This window comes from Cervus elaphus, chromosome 7 (assembly GCF_910594005.1).
Source record: "Cervus elaphus chromosome 7, mCerEla1.1, whole genome shotgun sequence".
Classification (NCBI taxonomy): Eukaryota; Metazoa; Chordata; class Mammalia; order Artiodactyla; family Cervidae; genus Cervus; species Cervus elaphus.
Window position 1 is genome coordinate 18,961,700 of NC_057821.1, and position 14,656 is coordinate 18,976,355.

The window sequence follows — 14,656 nt, forward strand, 5'->3', positions numbered from 1 at the left end:
CTTTCAACTCCACCCAGATCCTGCACTGCCTAAACTTCAGAGGAGGTGGGTTTGGACAATTTTAACACAGATGTGAGAGTAAATGTTCAGAACTTACTGCCTTGACAAGACCTTTAGCTGGAAACAGGAGACAGTTCCAAGAGGGCTTGGTTGAGATAACACAAACGTGCTATAAGGGGTATTAAGGGGTGCTATGGGTAAGGAGGTGCCTACACCTTTTGAATTTAGAATCCTGGAGGACATCCTCCTTCACTAGGTAGAATCCCCTGCTCCCCCCACAGAGCACAGCCGTGTCCCAGAGTGTGAGGAGGGCAGGAGGCATACGTTCTTACTGGTGTTTAGACACTGCTGGATGCCTCAAGGGACAGCCACCAATCTTGGGCACAGGACAGGTGGGGTGGGGAGCCATGGAAGACACTGGAGTGAGTTCCTAGAGAACACGAGGAACCAAACTGGGGCAGCTACCAGGATGTAGTGAGGGATGGGGGGAAAGCTATTTTTTAAGGTTTTCTTGAATTTGGTGATCAGCTGGACACAGGAGGTAAAAGAAAGCGAGGATCACAAAGTTATCAGTTTTTAGACAGGTGGTTTCCTGGAAAGACAGAGGAAAATTCCTGAATTTTACTACTGCTAAAAGTAATAATAATAAAGAAATCAAGAAAAAGCAAAACATCAAACCACAGTGATCAATTAGTGGTGTGGCTAAGAACTGATTGTCATGGGACTTCCCTAGTGGTCCTGTGATTAAGACTTCATCTTCCAATCAGGGGGTTCAAGCCCTGGTTGGGGAGCTAAGATCCTACTTGCCACACCATCAAAAAAATCAAAACATATTCTAACAAATTCAATAATGACTTTAAAAATGGTCCACATAAAAAAAGCTTAAAAAAAAAAGAGAAATGATTGTCATTTCTGGTTTTGGAGGCACGGTGTACCATACACTTCTGTACTCACCATTTTCCACCTCCTTTCTGTTTAAAGCTGGTCCTCTCTAGATGCCCCGTAGTCCCTCAGACCCCAAGGAACAAAGCAGCATGTTGTGACTTTTCAGCGGCCTGGTTTGGAGCTTGGGTGGTAGAAACAATAGAGTTTGGTACTAGGAAAGCAGGGTCCTGCGTCTGTGTTCTTGGGTTGCTATGAACCGGCTGTGTGATCACAGCCACCTCAGTCTTCTCTCTGAGCCATGCAGGAAACAGTGTTGCCCCAGCTCCTTAATGGCTGCCTCTGGGCCTGCTGAGTGGGGGTGGAACCTACCTGTGCCCCTCCTGAAGACGGCCTCCACCTCTGTCTTTTTAAAATTTTTATTTATTTATTGTTTTTGGCCACGCTGGGTCTTTCTTGCTGCACACAGGCTTTCTCTAGTTGTGTTAAGTGGGGGCTACTCTGCATTGTGGTGAGTGGACTTCTCATTGCAGTGGCTTCTCTTATTGTGGAGCATGGGCTCTGGGCACACGGGCTCTGGGCACAAGGGCTCTGGGCACAAGGGCTCTGGGCACACGTGCTCTGGGCACATGGGCTCTGGGCACACGGGCTCTGGGTACATGGGCTCTGGGCACACGGGCTTCAGTAGTTGTGGCACGTGGCCCTGGTTGCCCCCCTCACAGCATGTGGAATCTTCCCAGACTAGGGATCAAACCTGTGTCCCCTGCATCGGCAGGCAGATTCTTATTGACTGTACCACTAGGGAAGTCCCTCCCTTTCTGTCTTATACCCTGGGGACTGTAAATAACATTAATTTTTTTTTTTTAAACAAGTCTCTTTTAACCCATGGATGAGACGGTGTACTTAGAGTAGTTTCTTGCAGAGCTCACACCCGTGGGTCCTCTGGCCACATCAGGGCCTTAGGATTGTAGCAACAGTTAGCATGACTTCACCATGTGCTCAACCAGGGGCTCCTTAGGCCCCAACTCTCCTCGTGTGAATTAAGCGCCCATAGGGACGTGCAGGTGGACGTCAGTGCGGGTGGGGCCCGGGGGCTGCTGACCTGGCCAGGCGGGCGGTTTGTACCTGCGTCTGGTAACCATTTCCTGTGCACTGCCTGGGAAGCATCTGCTTGCTGCTGGAAAGGACTGGATTTCGCTTTCAGCATAATAAGGCAGACATCATAAGGTGTAGGGTTACCTGCAGGCGTAAATGCGGAGGCATGGCATGTGAAATACAGATTCTAATCATCTTCAGTGGGTTTTTGATGTGCTGGTCGGAGCCTGGCTGTGGGCCCAGCCAGAGTCCCCGGAGCCACCCCTGCCCAGAGGTGCGTGATGGGGAGAGCTGGAAGGAGCTGGTATTGGGGCTCATGGCTGGATTGGGAGAAACCGTTCCCTCCAGAGAGTGGGAGGTGCCCCTCACGCATCTCTCATGGCTGTTCAGGCCATCCTTCCTGCCCCGTCTGGGGTCCCTGCTCCTGAGACCCTTTGCTGAGCCTTGGTTGGCTTCCTTACTCAATGGGTGTGATGAGTGCTCCCTGGAGGCTGCTTCCTCCCTGCCCCACCCCCATTCTCTGCCATGCAGTCAGCTCCCACCAGGACTGTCTAGGATGTCTGGGGCTGGGGTGGGGAAGGACCTTCCCCTGTAGGTCAACCTTCCCCAGCATGTGGCCCCAGAGTATGGCCATCTCTGTCTCTGCTCGTGCCCTCCTCCCCGCCCTGGCCTGGCTTCCACTGGAGACAAATCTTTCCTTACCCACATTGACCAGTTGAGAAGGAAGCCATTCAAGGTTTAGAGCTCGCTAAGCAATTCCCCATGTCTTGAACAGAGTCTATTTCGTCTCTCTTTTAACAACCCTCCCCAAATAAGCCCTTCAACTTCCCTCGTTTTCTAATGAATTACATGCATGCTGCTTTGTCTGGAGTTCCAGACTCTTTGCAAGCTGGACCTATCCACTCTGCCACCCTCCCTTCCACATTGCCTCTGCTCCACCCGTTGCTTCAAGGCCGCTTACTGATTCCTGAAGGTGCCCCAAACCCTGCTTCCACCACCATGCCCACTGGTCCCATGTCTGAGCTGCAAGTGCTGGGAACAGACCATCCTCTGAGCTCATCGCTGGGGCCGAGCTCCGGGAAGCTTCACGATCCCTCATACGCATTCTCTCTACTTTGGTGGCAGCTCATTGCCTCCAGCTTCCTGCTCTGCATCCTGGGGCTGCATCCCTGTGTTCCTTATGGTGCCTGGTACATAGAAGGGGGAACCTGAGTTCATCCACTGAGTAGAAATGGGAGGGGTGAACCATGGTTCTGTGCATGGAGCATGAATTGTCTTTCCCTTGACTGTCTTGTACGTTCCACCATCGGTCCAGGCCTTTTAAAAAATGATGGTCACTCTTGTTTAGGAATTTCTTATCCTCCCATGTCTCTGGTGTCTGCATGTCTTCAGTCAGCTCAGATTCCCCTGCAGCCCCTGCCCCCCCACCCCTGACCCTCTCATGGGTGGTAATGAGAGCTGAATTCCTCTTTGGTTGCCTCTGTAGGGGACACAATCTGTGCCCTGCCCCCCACCCCTGGCACTCACCATTCCCATGCACTGCTGGCCAGCTGCAGCACCTGTCCACAACTTGCTGCCCAAGGGTTGGGCTGGAAACGCTGGGGCATTTGTACTCCAGGGAGCAGTCCGGGGTGGGTAGCCATTCCCTCCTCCAGGAGATCTTCCTGACCCAGGGGTTGAACCCAGGTCTCCCACATAGCAGGCAGATTCTTTACCGTCTGAGCCACCAGAGAAACCCCTGTTGATGCCAGTGGTGTATAAGTACCCCAGCTCCCTCGCCCCTCAGTGGGACAACTCTGAGATGTGTCCTACTCAGGGTCTTTGAGGTCCCCGTGGCATCGAGCCCCAGATGCCTCCAGAAGCCACCTCTCATTATTATACCCCTTCCTTTCCCTGCCCCACTCCCCTACACCCTGACTCCTGCTTCCTGGGATCACCTCCCAAGTAAACCACTTGCACCCAAATCCTCATCTCAAGCTTCACTTCCAGGAGAACTCAGCCCAAGGCAGTGTCTTATTCTCGTTGCCAGTAAAGACCCAAATCTTTTGCCTGACACAACTCCATTTCCAGGCTGGTGGTTTGGCTCCTTTTGCAAGGGTGAACTGGCTAAAGATCTTTTTGCTCTGGCCTCCTCTCTGACCACCAGCCTGTAATTAGTGCTGGCTCCACCATCCCCATCAACATACAATCTGGTTCCCTGGCCTCTTTACGAGAGTTGCTCAGTCTTCCCAGAACAATGTGACCCCCCTACCCCCACCCCTGGCCTCTACTCTTCTGGCCAGAACATCCCACAGCACCCAGCATGACCAGCAGCTCTTCCAGGATGGTGCCCACGGCTGCAGTCAGAGTTGGAGATGCCCTTTTGCCCCTCACAAAGTATAGAGATCTCACCACCAGGCTGGTTATGGACATGTAGTCACCGTCTGCACCTGGCGTGTACATAAGAGACTATCTCACCTGGACACCAGCTCTGGAGAGACGGGGCCCAGATCCCTAATTCTCTGTGTTCCCCAGAGGCACCTGCTCAATCTGAACAGATTGGGGTCCAGAAAATGACCATTGATGACTCAGCACCCCCTTAACCAACAGGAGATGAGGTAAAGCTATTGGGTCGGCTAAAAAGTCCATTTGGGTTTTTCTGTAGGATGTTATGGTTTCCCAGGAAAGTGGATTCCAGAGAAGGAAGACCAGAATAGAGCAGGAAGGTGGAGGGGGGAGGAGGGAAGAGACAGAAAAAAACGTGCGAGTCATGAAGTAGCAGGGAGCTCTGCAAACCATTAGGTAATTAACCAAAGTGAAAAATCAGGGCGCCCGGCTTTGGCTGCCGTTACAGGGTTGCAGCTGCTTTCAGAATTTGATTGAATAAAGTATTTTTATTAACTTCACATTTTGCTTCTGATTTTTCCCCTTGTTCTTTGTCATTGTGGGACCCTCCTGTTCCTTGGCTCCTCGACTTGGTGATAGGCAGTGGCAGGGGCCTCTCTCCCCCGCCTTCCCTACCCTCCTCCCCCGCCCTGCCCTGGTTCTGCTTTCTCTGTGTTCTGAATACCTGTGCCCATAAACTTTCCCATCAATACACACTTTGGGGCTACAGATCAGGCCAGAAGGCAACTCCCGGGGTGTGACTGAACTGACTGTGTTCTGGAGCCCACTGGACCCTGACCTCTGGCTACAAGGCAGACATTCACGGAGGAGGGAGAAAATGTAAAATCAAAGAGGTCATAAGATGTCCAAGTTCACAGAACTATTAAAAAGGGGCAGGGCTCCTAGTCAGGCTTCCAATTTCTGAAACCTGCCAACCAGCAGTCACTGTAGTCCCCAAACCCTCCCCCACTGCTGAGTTCCGCCTCTTTGGTTCTCTCTCAGGTCCTCTGATGATGGGGTCCTCACCTTCCAGGTATTTCTGCCACCTTAGTTTATTTACCCTAGAAACAAACCTGATGTTCGTGTTCTGTTGCTTGAAACTCGCCAGAGCCTCCCTAGTGTCCAGAAACTCGTCCAGATAAGACCCTGGTGGTCTCAGGTGCTTCTGGAAACATCTCCCTGATCATCTCACGGTTTCCTGAACAGGCCTCCTTTCTTCATGCATCTGTGACGATGCAAACATGCGGGGCGGGAGACCGCACCCTGGCCTCCCTCTCTGCTCTGCCTGTGGACTTTTCCTCCTTCTTCAAGGCCGAGTTCAACATCAGCTCTGTGGAAGCTCCCCGTCACCCCTTTGGACAAATACATCCCTCTCTGCTCCCAAGAACATGCCTATTGTTGCCCTTTAAACCCTGGCCATTCATGAGACACTGATCTGAGAAAGCAGGGACTACTTCTCATTTCAGCCCAGGGCTGCCAGCTGCTCGCAGGAACAGCCACCACACCAGATGCAAAATGCTGCCACCTCTTTGGGGAGAGTTGCTGTAGTCCATGTTACGAGGGAGGCAGACTCTGAAAAGATGTTTGAGCGCAGGATGTGGAGTGAGGAGGGCCCTGGGTGCCTGGGATGGGAGGAGAATGGGGAAGCAGGCATGGGCAGAGGGAGACGGTAAGTGACCCCATGGCAGGCTCTGCAGCCAGCATGGCTCGGGTTGGAGTAGACCTGCTTTTGGCCGAAGTCCTCTCACTTTCTAGGACCCCAGATGGGTCACTCATGGATGTGGGCTGCCAGGAAAGGGGCTCAACTTTGGGGAGAAAACTCCCAGCAACTGAGGGCCACCTGCTGCCTCTATCCCCAGTAGCTGAGGATGTAAGTCTGTGGCCAGAGGTGTCTTTTTCTGGGGGAATCAGAAGTGAGGCAAAGGGTCCCTTTGCACCGATCCTATGGATGCTTTTCAGAACACTGTTTTCAAAAGCATACGATAAAAAAAGTAAAGGATTACAAAGAAACCCAATTGTATTGAAATAGCTATACACGTGGTACTGAAGCTGTTTGTGTCATTACAAACACATGAAGTGGCAAACACACCCATTCCTGCCTTTATGGTTTCATCTGAGTATTTTATGCCCCCTGTTTTCTCTCTCTTCCCAGGTCCACCTAAAGCCTGTCCTTCAAGGTCACACTCAAATGCCACCTCCTGCATGAAGTCCATCTAGACTGCTTTAGCCTGGCCTGTACTAGTTTTGGTAGAGCACAATATTTGCTCTTGTTTCAAGACATGTTCATCTTCTGCCCAGAGAGGATAACTCTTGATGCAAGAATAACATGATAATAAAGGCAGTAATAGCTAGCTGAGGTCCAGAGAGGTTAAATAACTTGCTTACATAGTGACAAAGTGGCAGAGCTGAGCTGGATTGGAGCTGCCTGGCTCTGAGCACCGTGCTCAGATCGGCTGTGTCTTCTCCCTGGGTCTCTTGCACTCCTTGGAGTCTTCGTTAGAAACCACCCCACTGGTCGTTCAGGTTGGAGAATTGATGCGAGGGCAGGTGAAGGGGTATCTTTAAAGAGGGGCAGAGGGGGCTTGTTACCAGTCAGATCTCAGCCTCTCATGCCAAGGAGACTTGGGCGCCAGGCACCCAAGGTCAGATCCACATCTCCCTCCTTCCCCGTCTCCTCCTGCCCCCCGCTCTTCTCTTTAGTTCTGCAGCCTCAAGAACTTGCTTCGTATCTTGTTCTCAGTTCAGACATTTGTCCAACTGTTTCTAACGGCTTGCTGCTTCACATGAAACCCCATCCAGGTAATTTTCCATTTCACACTGCAAAGAATAATAGCCCGGGGGCTCTTTTTATAGGAAAAACTCCTCCAAGTAGAGCAGACCTCCACTCCCAGGCAGACAGCAGAAGTCTGCTGGGCAGCGGTATCTGCAGGAGCTGGAAAACATTAACTCCGCGTATAGATTTCCACTCCTCCCTGGCTACTCCTCGCGGTGATGAGTTTTGATATTTCCTGGCCATCTGAATCCACTTCTGTCTCTTTAATCACAGGGCCCTGCATCTCTTTGGGCCCCGCCTGCCTGGCCTGCCCGGGAACTTGGCATGTGCTGCTGCTGAGGCTCTCCTATCCTGCTGGAGAGATTCAACTCAAACTGCCTTCAGAAAGCCCTCTGTTTCTTCCTTACAGGACGGTGGGGGGTGGGTGGGTGGGCAGGAGGGCAGGGGTAAGGAGGAGAGTGATGTTTCTGAGCATCTACTGTGTGTCAGGTGATGGTAATGGGTGCTTATGGGTCATAAGTTGCAATTCGCATTCTCTGTAACAGGTTGGTTTCTCTGAAGTGGATGTAGAGATGGAGTTTGGGGAGCAAGATGTTTAGTAGGGATTAGAATTAATGGGTAGGGAAGCAGAATGTGCAGAGGAAGTAGGTGAATTGTGACCCAGGTCTGGTGGAAGCACAGAGCAATATTGGCCCCCTAAGAGTGTCCAGTGTTGGACCAAAGTGACTGGGCCTATAGCCCCCACATCTGGCTTCATAATCGGATGCAGGATGTCCTGGGAGGGGTGTGACCTTGGGGAAGGGGGACAGCTCTCTGTAGCGAGCCAGATCCTGAGGAACCAACAGTTGGGGGCTGTTTGCTGACTGTACCCCCAGAATCAAGGGCAGTATGTGTTCTTGAAGGGGGAGCTGGAAGTTGTATCTTTGTGTCTGCAATTGACAAAGGCAATCTTCATAGCCTTATTTTACAGATGAGGCTCATAGAGGGCATGACAATCACCAAGGTCACACAGCTAGTAAGGAGCAGAACTCAAGGCTGTTTGAAGCCACACCTCATGCCTTTCCCATGATATTGTGCCCCAGGGGCCTGGGGGAGGAATAAGGAGAATAGTGTGATGTTTAATGTTTGTTTCCTTTTTAATTTTTTTTTTTAAAAATTGAAGTATAGTTGATTTACAATGTTGTATTAATTTCTGCTCTATAGCAAAGTGACTCACTTATCCATATATATATTAATACATTATTCTTTATATTCTTTCCCATTATGGTTTATCCTAGGATATTGAATATATTTTGTTAGCCAAAAATTTTGTTCAGGTTTTCTGTAGATGAAATCCAGCTTCTGTAATTACAGAAAAACGCAAACTAACTTATTGGCCAACCCCATAGTTCCCCGTGCTATGCAGCACCTTGTTTATCCATTCTGTGTGTAATAGTTTGTATCTACTAACTCCAAAATCCCAGTTCATCCCTCTCATTGCCCGCCTCCCTTGGCAACCACACGTCTGTTCTCTGTGTCTATGAGTCTGCTTCTGTTTTGTAGATAAATTCATTTATGTCATATTTTAGATTCCACACATAAATGATATCACATGGATTTGTCTTTCTCTTTCAGACTTACTTCACTTAGTATGGTTGTCTCTAGTTGCATTCCTGTTGCTGCTAACAATTGTTTCTAGAGTTGTCCATCAGCATTGTTTCTATGCAGAGAGGGGAGAAAATTTGTTTCTATAAGCAGATAGCGACCTGTGCAAGCCCATGACTGGGATGGAGCTTCACAACTCCAGAGGCTGGCACAGTTGGGGAGGTGGTAGGCATTACACTGATCTTCCAAATGTGTCTGGAATTTGCCTAAATGGAGGAAGGGGGAAAGTTCTAGGTAGCAGGTAGAATGAGGTACAATGAGCAAAGTGATGGGAGTTAGAACTGAGAAAGTCTCACAGGGAAAGTGGGCAGCGTGGCTTGGTTTGAGGGGAGCAGTAGGACCCCTCAAATACATGAAAGGCAAGTGGGGAAAATGAAGTTCAGCTTCATTCTATTGAATTCCACAGGCTTTTCTTGAGTACCTACTAAATGCCAGGCAACTCTCAACTCAGCCAGGCCCAGAGTGGACAGGAGGGCTCTCTTCCCCACTTGTTGACAAGGCCTCAGGCATCAACCTATTGTCTGTGCTTTGAGCTGGGAGGCCCACGACCGTTGTGGGATGCGGCCCTGCCTGCAGGAGTCACTGCAAGAAGGCTGATGAGGTCAGCTGCTTGAGTCCACCAAGAACCTCCTTCTCCTTCAGGGAGGGGACCTTGGAAGGGATGCTGCGGGCAGCCATTCCATCCTCAGCACCAACTGTCTGAACCTGCCAGGGGAGGGTGAGGGGCCGCTTGTGCCCTTGGGGATCCCAGGGAGAAGGCAGTGAGGCATAAACCAGCCCTCATTTCAATGAGGAGCCCTCAGGGAGAGGCCTCGGTGGGGGCCCGGCCAAGGTGGGGTGGGGAGATGGGAGGGTGGATACAGAGGAACATGTCCCTTCCTAAAGCTTCCAGGCAGTGAGATTTCACTCACCTGTAAAACAACAAGAAAAATAAACAGAAAGCAAACAAACATCTGTTTAGCTTGAGAACGTCCAACTTTTTCTTTTTCCCAGTAAGAGCATTAGGAAAAAAACCCCACTGTCATGGATTGAATTGTCAGTCCACCCCCCGCCCCCTCCTGCCCCTAATATGTTGATATCTTAACTCTTGGTACCTGTGAATATGACCGGTTTTGAAATAGGGTCACTGCAGATGTAAGTAGTTAAGATAAGGTCGTGCTGGGTTAGAATGGGCCTCTAATCCAATATGACTTATGTCTTTATAAAAAGGGGAAGCTTGCACTCAGAGGAAAGGGAAATGATGTGAAGACACAGGGGAGAAGGACATGTGAGGACAGAGCAGAGATTGGACTGATGCAGCTGCAAATTAGGAATGCCAAGGATTGCTGGTCACCAACAGCAACTGGAAAGAGGCAAGTAAGAATTCTACCCAGAGCCTCAGAGGAAGCCTGGACTTGTGGGCACCTTGATTTTAGATCCCTGACCTCCACAACCATGAGGTGATAAATTTGTGTAGTTTAAGCCACCAAGTGTGTGGTACTTTGTTATGGCAGCCCTAGGAAATTAACATGTGTGCTCAGTTGCTAAATTGTGTCTGATTCTTTGTGACCCCATGGACTGCAGCCCGCCAGGCTCCTCTGTCTATGGAGTTTTCCAGGCAAGAATACTGGTGGATTGCCATTTCCTTCTCTAGGGGATCTTCCCGACCCAGGGATTGAACCCACATCTCCTGCACTGGCAGGCAGATTATTTACCCCTGAGTCACCAGGGAAGCCCTAGGAAACTAACACCTCCAGAGGAGGATTCACACTGGTGTCCCTTAAGCGCCTCTGTGTCTGTGTCACTGCCTCTGGAACCGTCTTAAGCTTTTAAAGCTGCACTTCTCGAAGTGTGTTCTGTGGAGCAAGAGTTCCTTGTGATGGTAATGGACGTTAGGTGGAAACATGATTTTGTGGTAAAATATACTTGAGAAATACTGGGTCATACAGTCTTAAACAGAGTCCTCTTCTGCAGGACTTTTCAGAGGCTTTAATATGCAAAAGTGCATTGTCAATACAGTAGCATTTCCCAAATTCAATTGGTAGTGGAATTTGGCTTTCCCCTCTAAAGTATGCTCAGTCTTCTGGGATTATTTTCTGAAGAATACTCTTTGGGGACCACTCTTCTAGGAAACAGGATTCTCAAATTTTCCATGAAATACCTAGCAGAGTACCTTGTCTAACTTCATAATTAACCATTCTGCTGATGCTGATGGTCCAGTCCAGGTGCTGTGGGTAGCAGGGGTGATGGTGGTGATCATGAGGATCCAGGTCATGGTTATGAGGGGGACACTGGTGAGAAGGACATTGGGAATGAGGGGGGGTAGTAAGGTATACCTTGAGTAAATCCCTAGGGAGAAAGGGCTACCAGGCCAGAGAGGTCTTCTGTATACGAATGACACCACTAGGCTTTGCAGAGTTAAAGACCCGGGCTTAGTAGGAGATGGTCCTGGAAAAGCAATTGTGCAACCCAGGGAGGTCGATGGGCCTGGAGCCAATAGAAGACCTTAGCGACATGGGAGACCCACCAAAGGTGTACAGCCTTGATTCCTGGAGCCTCTCTCAACATGAATAAAAATAAAAAGAATATCTTTTCCATGACCGGAAGATTCCTGCTATGGTGAATCATAATGTAGTGGGGGATGCTGTCAAGGTTTGTGAATCTGTTAAGAAATGAAGTGGAAACACATGTGTTTGCCTCTTTGGGGCTGTGTTGTTTGGAATGGCTCATTCTTAACTCAGTCACACTGGAGAAGGTCAGATGAGTTACAACCCTCCAAAGGGACCAAGGGAATTGTGAAGGCGGCAATGAAGTGGTGGTGGAGGTTTTTTTTCTCTCTCTTTTAAAATTAAATAATTAATTAATTAGGCTACTCCAGGTCTTAGTTGCAGCATGTGAATTCTTAGTTGCAGTCTGTGGGATCTAGTTCCCTGACCAGGGATTGAACCTGGTCCCCTGTGTTAGAAGTGTGGAATCTTAGCCATAGACCTTGAGGGAAGTCCCATGTGATGGAGATTTTGAAAAGACAACAGTATTGCCAGTGTTCATGGAGGGTGGACAAAAAGGATGATGGTGGTGACAGGGTCACAGTGAAGGTGAGGACAATGCTCCTGGTGACCAGACTGCTGATGGGAGTGACAGAGGCAAAGGTGGAGGTGGGTGATGGTGACAGTGATGGGAACACCCCCAGTGTGACGTCGGCAACAGTTTGGGAGGAATCAGGGCGTGCACTATGCACCGGTCAGAGTCTAAAGTGACTCTGTGGTCACCTGCTTCCTTCCTTTACAGGTCAGACAGGACCCAGGAGATGCAAGCTGGACTGATAAGTGCAAGACTTTGCCTTGGAGGCACCGAGTTATCTTCTGTGTATAAAGGTGGCCCTTCACTTTCTCCATAAATTAACTCCATAAACTTTCTGCTTTGCCAATTGTAGGTCGTCAGCCCCACAAGCCGTTCCGGCCTGAAATATGGAACTTGAACAAGTAAATCACTCTTATTATTCATGTCGGCAGCAATGTCATCATTGCACGGGAGTCCAGACCTGGGCTGACCTACCCAGGGGATGCGGGCGGCCCCCCTAGATATTGCTCAAAGCCCAGCACACCATGATTCAACAGTGAATTTCTAGACACAGGCCCCTATATCAAAGTGACATAATTTAGTAGCACTCTCCTCCCGCATCAGAATGGGGCTTCGCTGGGGGTGGTAGACATACGGCTTCCTGGGGAGAGGGGGATGACTCTCAGGGGCAGGTTCATGCCCTTCCACTATGAGAAGCCGGCTGTCAGTTCCCCAGCCTGTAAATTCACCGGGCCAGCTACTGACATGTTGCTACAAGTAGCAGCGCAGCTCTGCTCCCCTCCTCTTGTACATGTCGGCTCGGCCTGCTTTTAAGGACGAAATAGAAGCTCAGTCTCGATCTGTGTCTGCTGGCAAGATGGCTGCCTCTAGGCAGATTTTTAGCATCTTGAGTAATGCATTCTGGCAAGGGCTGCCCATTTATTGCCATGGCCAAAAAAGTCGTTCGGATTTTAAACATCTTACGGAAAACCCGAACAAACTTTTTGGTCAACCAGTACTTATCACAGGCTTGTGATTTGTGGGTCCTTGTTCTTCCTTGAGGGACACGAATGCTTGGCCAAGGCCTCACTGACCATTTATGGACATTCAGAGTTGTCCGCAGCTTCCTCGGCACAAATCTGAAATCAGGGCATGTAATTAAAGCCATTGCCCTGCGTTTCTTCATGTTTTTATGCAGGGGACGCAAAGTGATAGTGGGGTTGCCCTTTTTGATCTTTTCTGGAAGGAATTATTCATTTTATTTTTTGTGTGTTTCTTTTTTTTCCCCCCTCTGGGAATGAAATAACAATTCCAGCAACTTCTGGATAACATCTGAGCTAGTTAGTAGAATGTTAAAGCAGGCTGAACATCTCATTCATAGACGTATCAGGTATTTTCCTATGACCTTAAATGGTTGCAGAGGTCCTTTTGGAATTCCAGTTAGCTGAGGGATAGGGGTCTATGGAAGGCTTCGATTTCAATGTTCTAGAAATGAAAGTCTTGGGGGGGGATGTTGTTGTGGCTTAGTAAGTTAAAGGGACTTCTCAGGTGGCGCTAGTGGTAAGGAGCCTGCCTGCCAAGGCAGAAGACACAGGATGGCATGCTGTACTACATGAAGTACTTCGGGCTTCCCTGGTGGCTCAGATGGTAAAGAATCCACCTGCAATGTGGGAGACCTGGGTTCAGTCCCTGGGTTGGGAAGATACCCTGGAGGAAGGCATGGCAACCCACTCCAGTAGTCTTGCCTGGAGAATCCCATGGTCAGAGGAGCCTGGTGGGCTACGGTCCACAGGGTCACAAAGAGTCAGACACGACTGAAGTAACTTAGCATGCATGTAGTAAGTTAAAAATTCTAGAATACATTGGAATTAGGTATTTTGGGTTTGGAATATAAATGTGTAATATAGGAAGAATGTATGTTTTGGGGTCATTTTAGGTGACTCTGGAAGGCAGAGCCTGCATATGTTGGGGAATCAAGGGACTAAGTGAATGTGTACAACAGTGTCAATAACACTTTAGGGAATAGGTGACGCACAAGATACACCACCCTCCTTATAGTCATTAAATTCCAGGCTGACTTTGGTTCTGAACTATTCCAAAGCACAGCGTACTGGGACATGAAGGTGTGACCAGACGATTTTTGTAGTTTCAGTTGTAGGAACCCTGTGGTTGATTCCACAACATCCATTCACCCAGACAATTAGGCAGTCTCAGTGGGTCATGCTAATTCCATTCCACTTCCTGGGGATTGGCTTGGGCAAGTGTGAGCTATTTTGGGTCAATGAGACAACAGGGGCGAAGCTCAGGGCTTCTGGGAAAGAGCAGTCTGTCACACTGCCCCTCTCCCTTCACCTTGTTGGATGTGAACAAGGACGCAGTTTGTGCCAGGTGCTGTTGGCAGCCGTTTCGAGACCATAAAGGGAAATAGTATTGGGATGCAGCTTGGGTTGTATTGGAAAAGAGCTTGGGTTGAGGGGCTGAATCTGTCTCCACTGACCTCTTCCCTACCTCTGGACTTCCTTCTGTGAAACATAATGCCGTGATTAGGTAAGTGAGTCTGAGGAAGTGTTTCTGTTACCTGAGAGGAAAGCATTCTGATCCACCTATTTAATGGTTGTGTACTTGTTATTGCCATCACTAAGCTAATCTCTGAGGAGAGAGAAACAGTGAAGCCCATGTGTTGTCCCTGATCTTCAGAGCTCTCAAGTGCTTATTGGAGAGGTGATATAACTACACAGAAAGCCACAAAGTATCAAGTGTTAAATTGTGACGGAAGATACTCCTGGGCAGGGCTTGGACAACTCTTCCCATAAAGGGTCAGTTAGAAAATATTTTGACTTTTGTGGGCTGTCTGGGCTC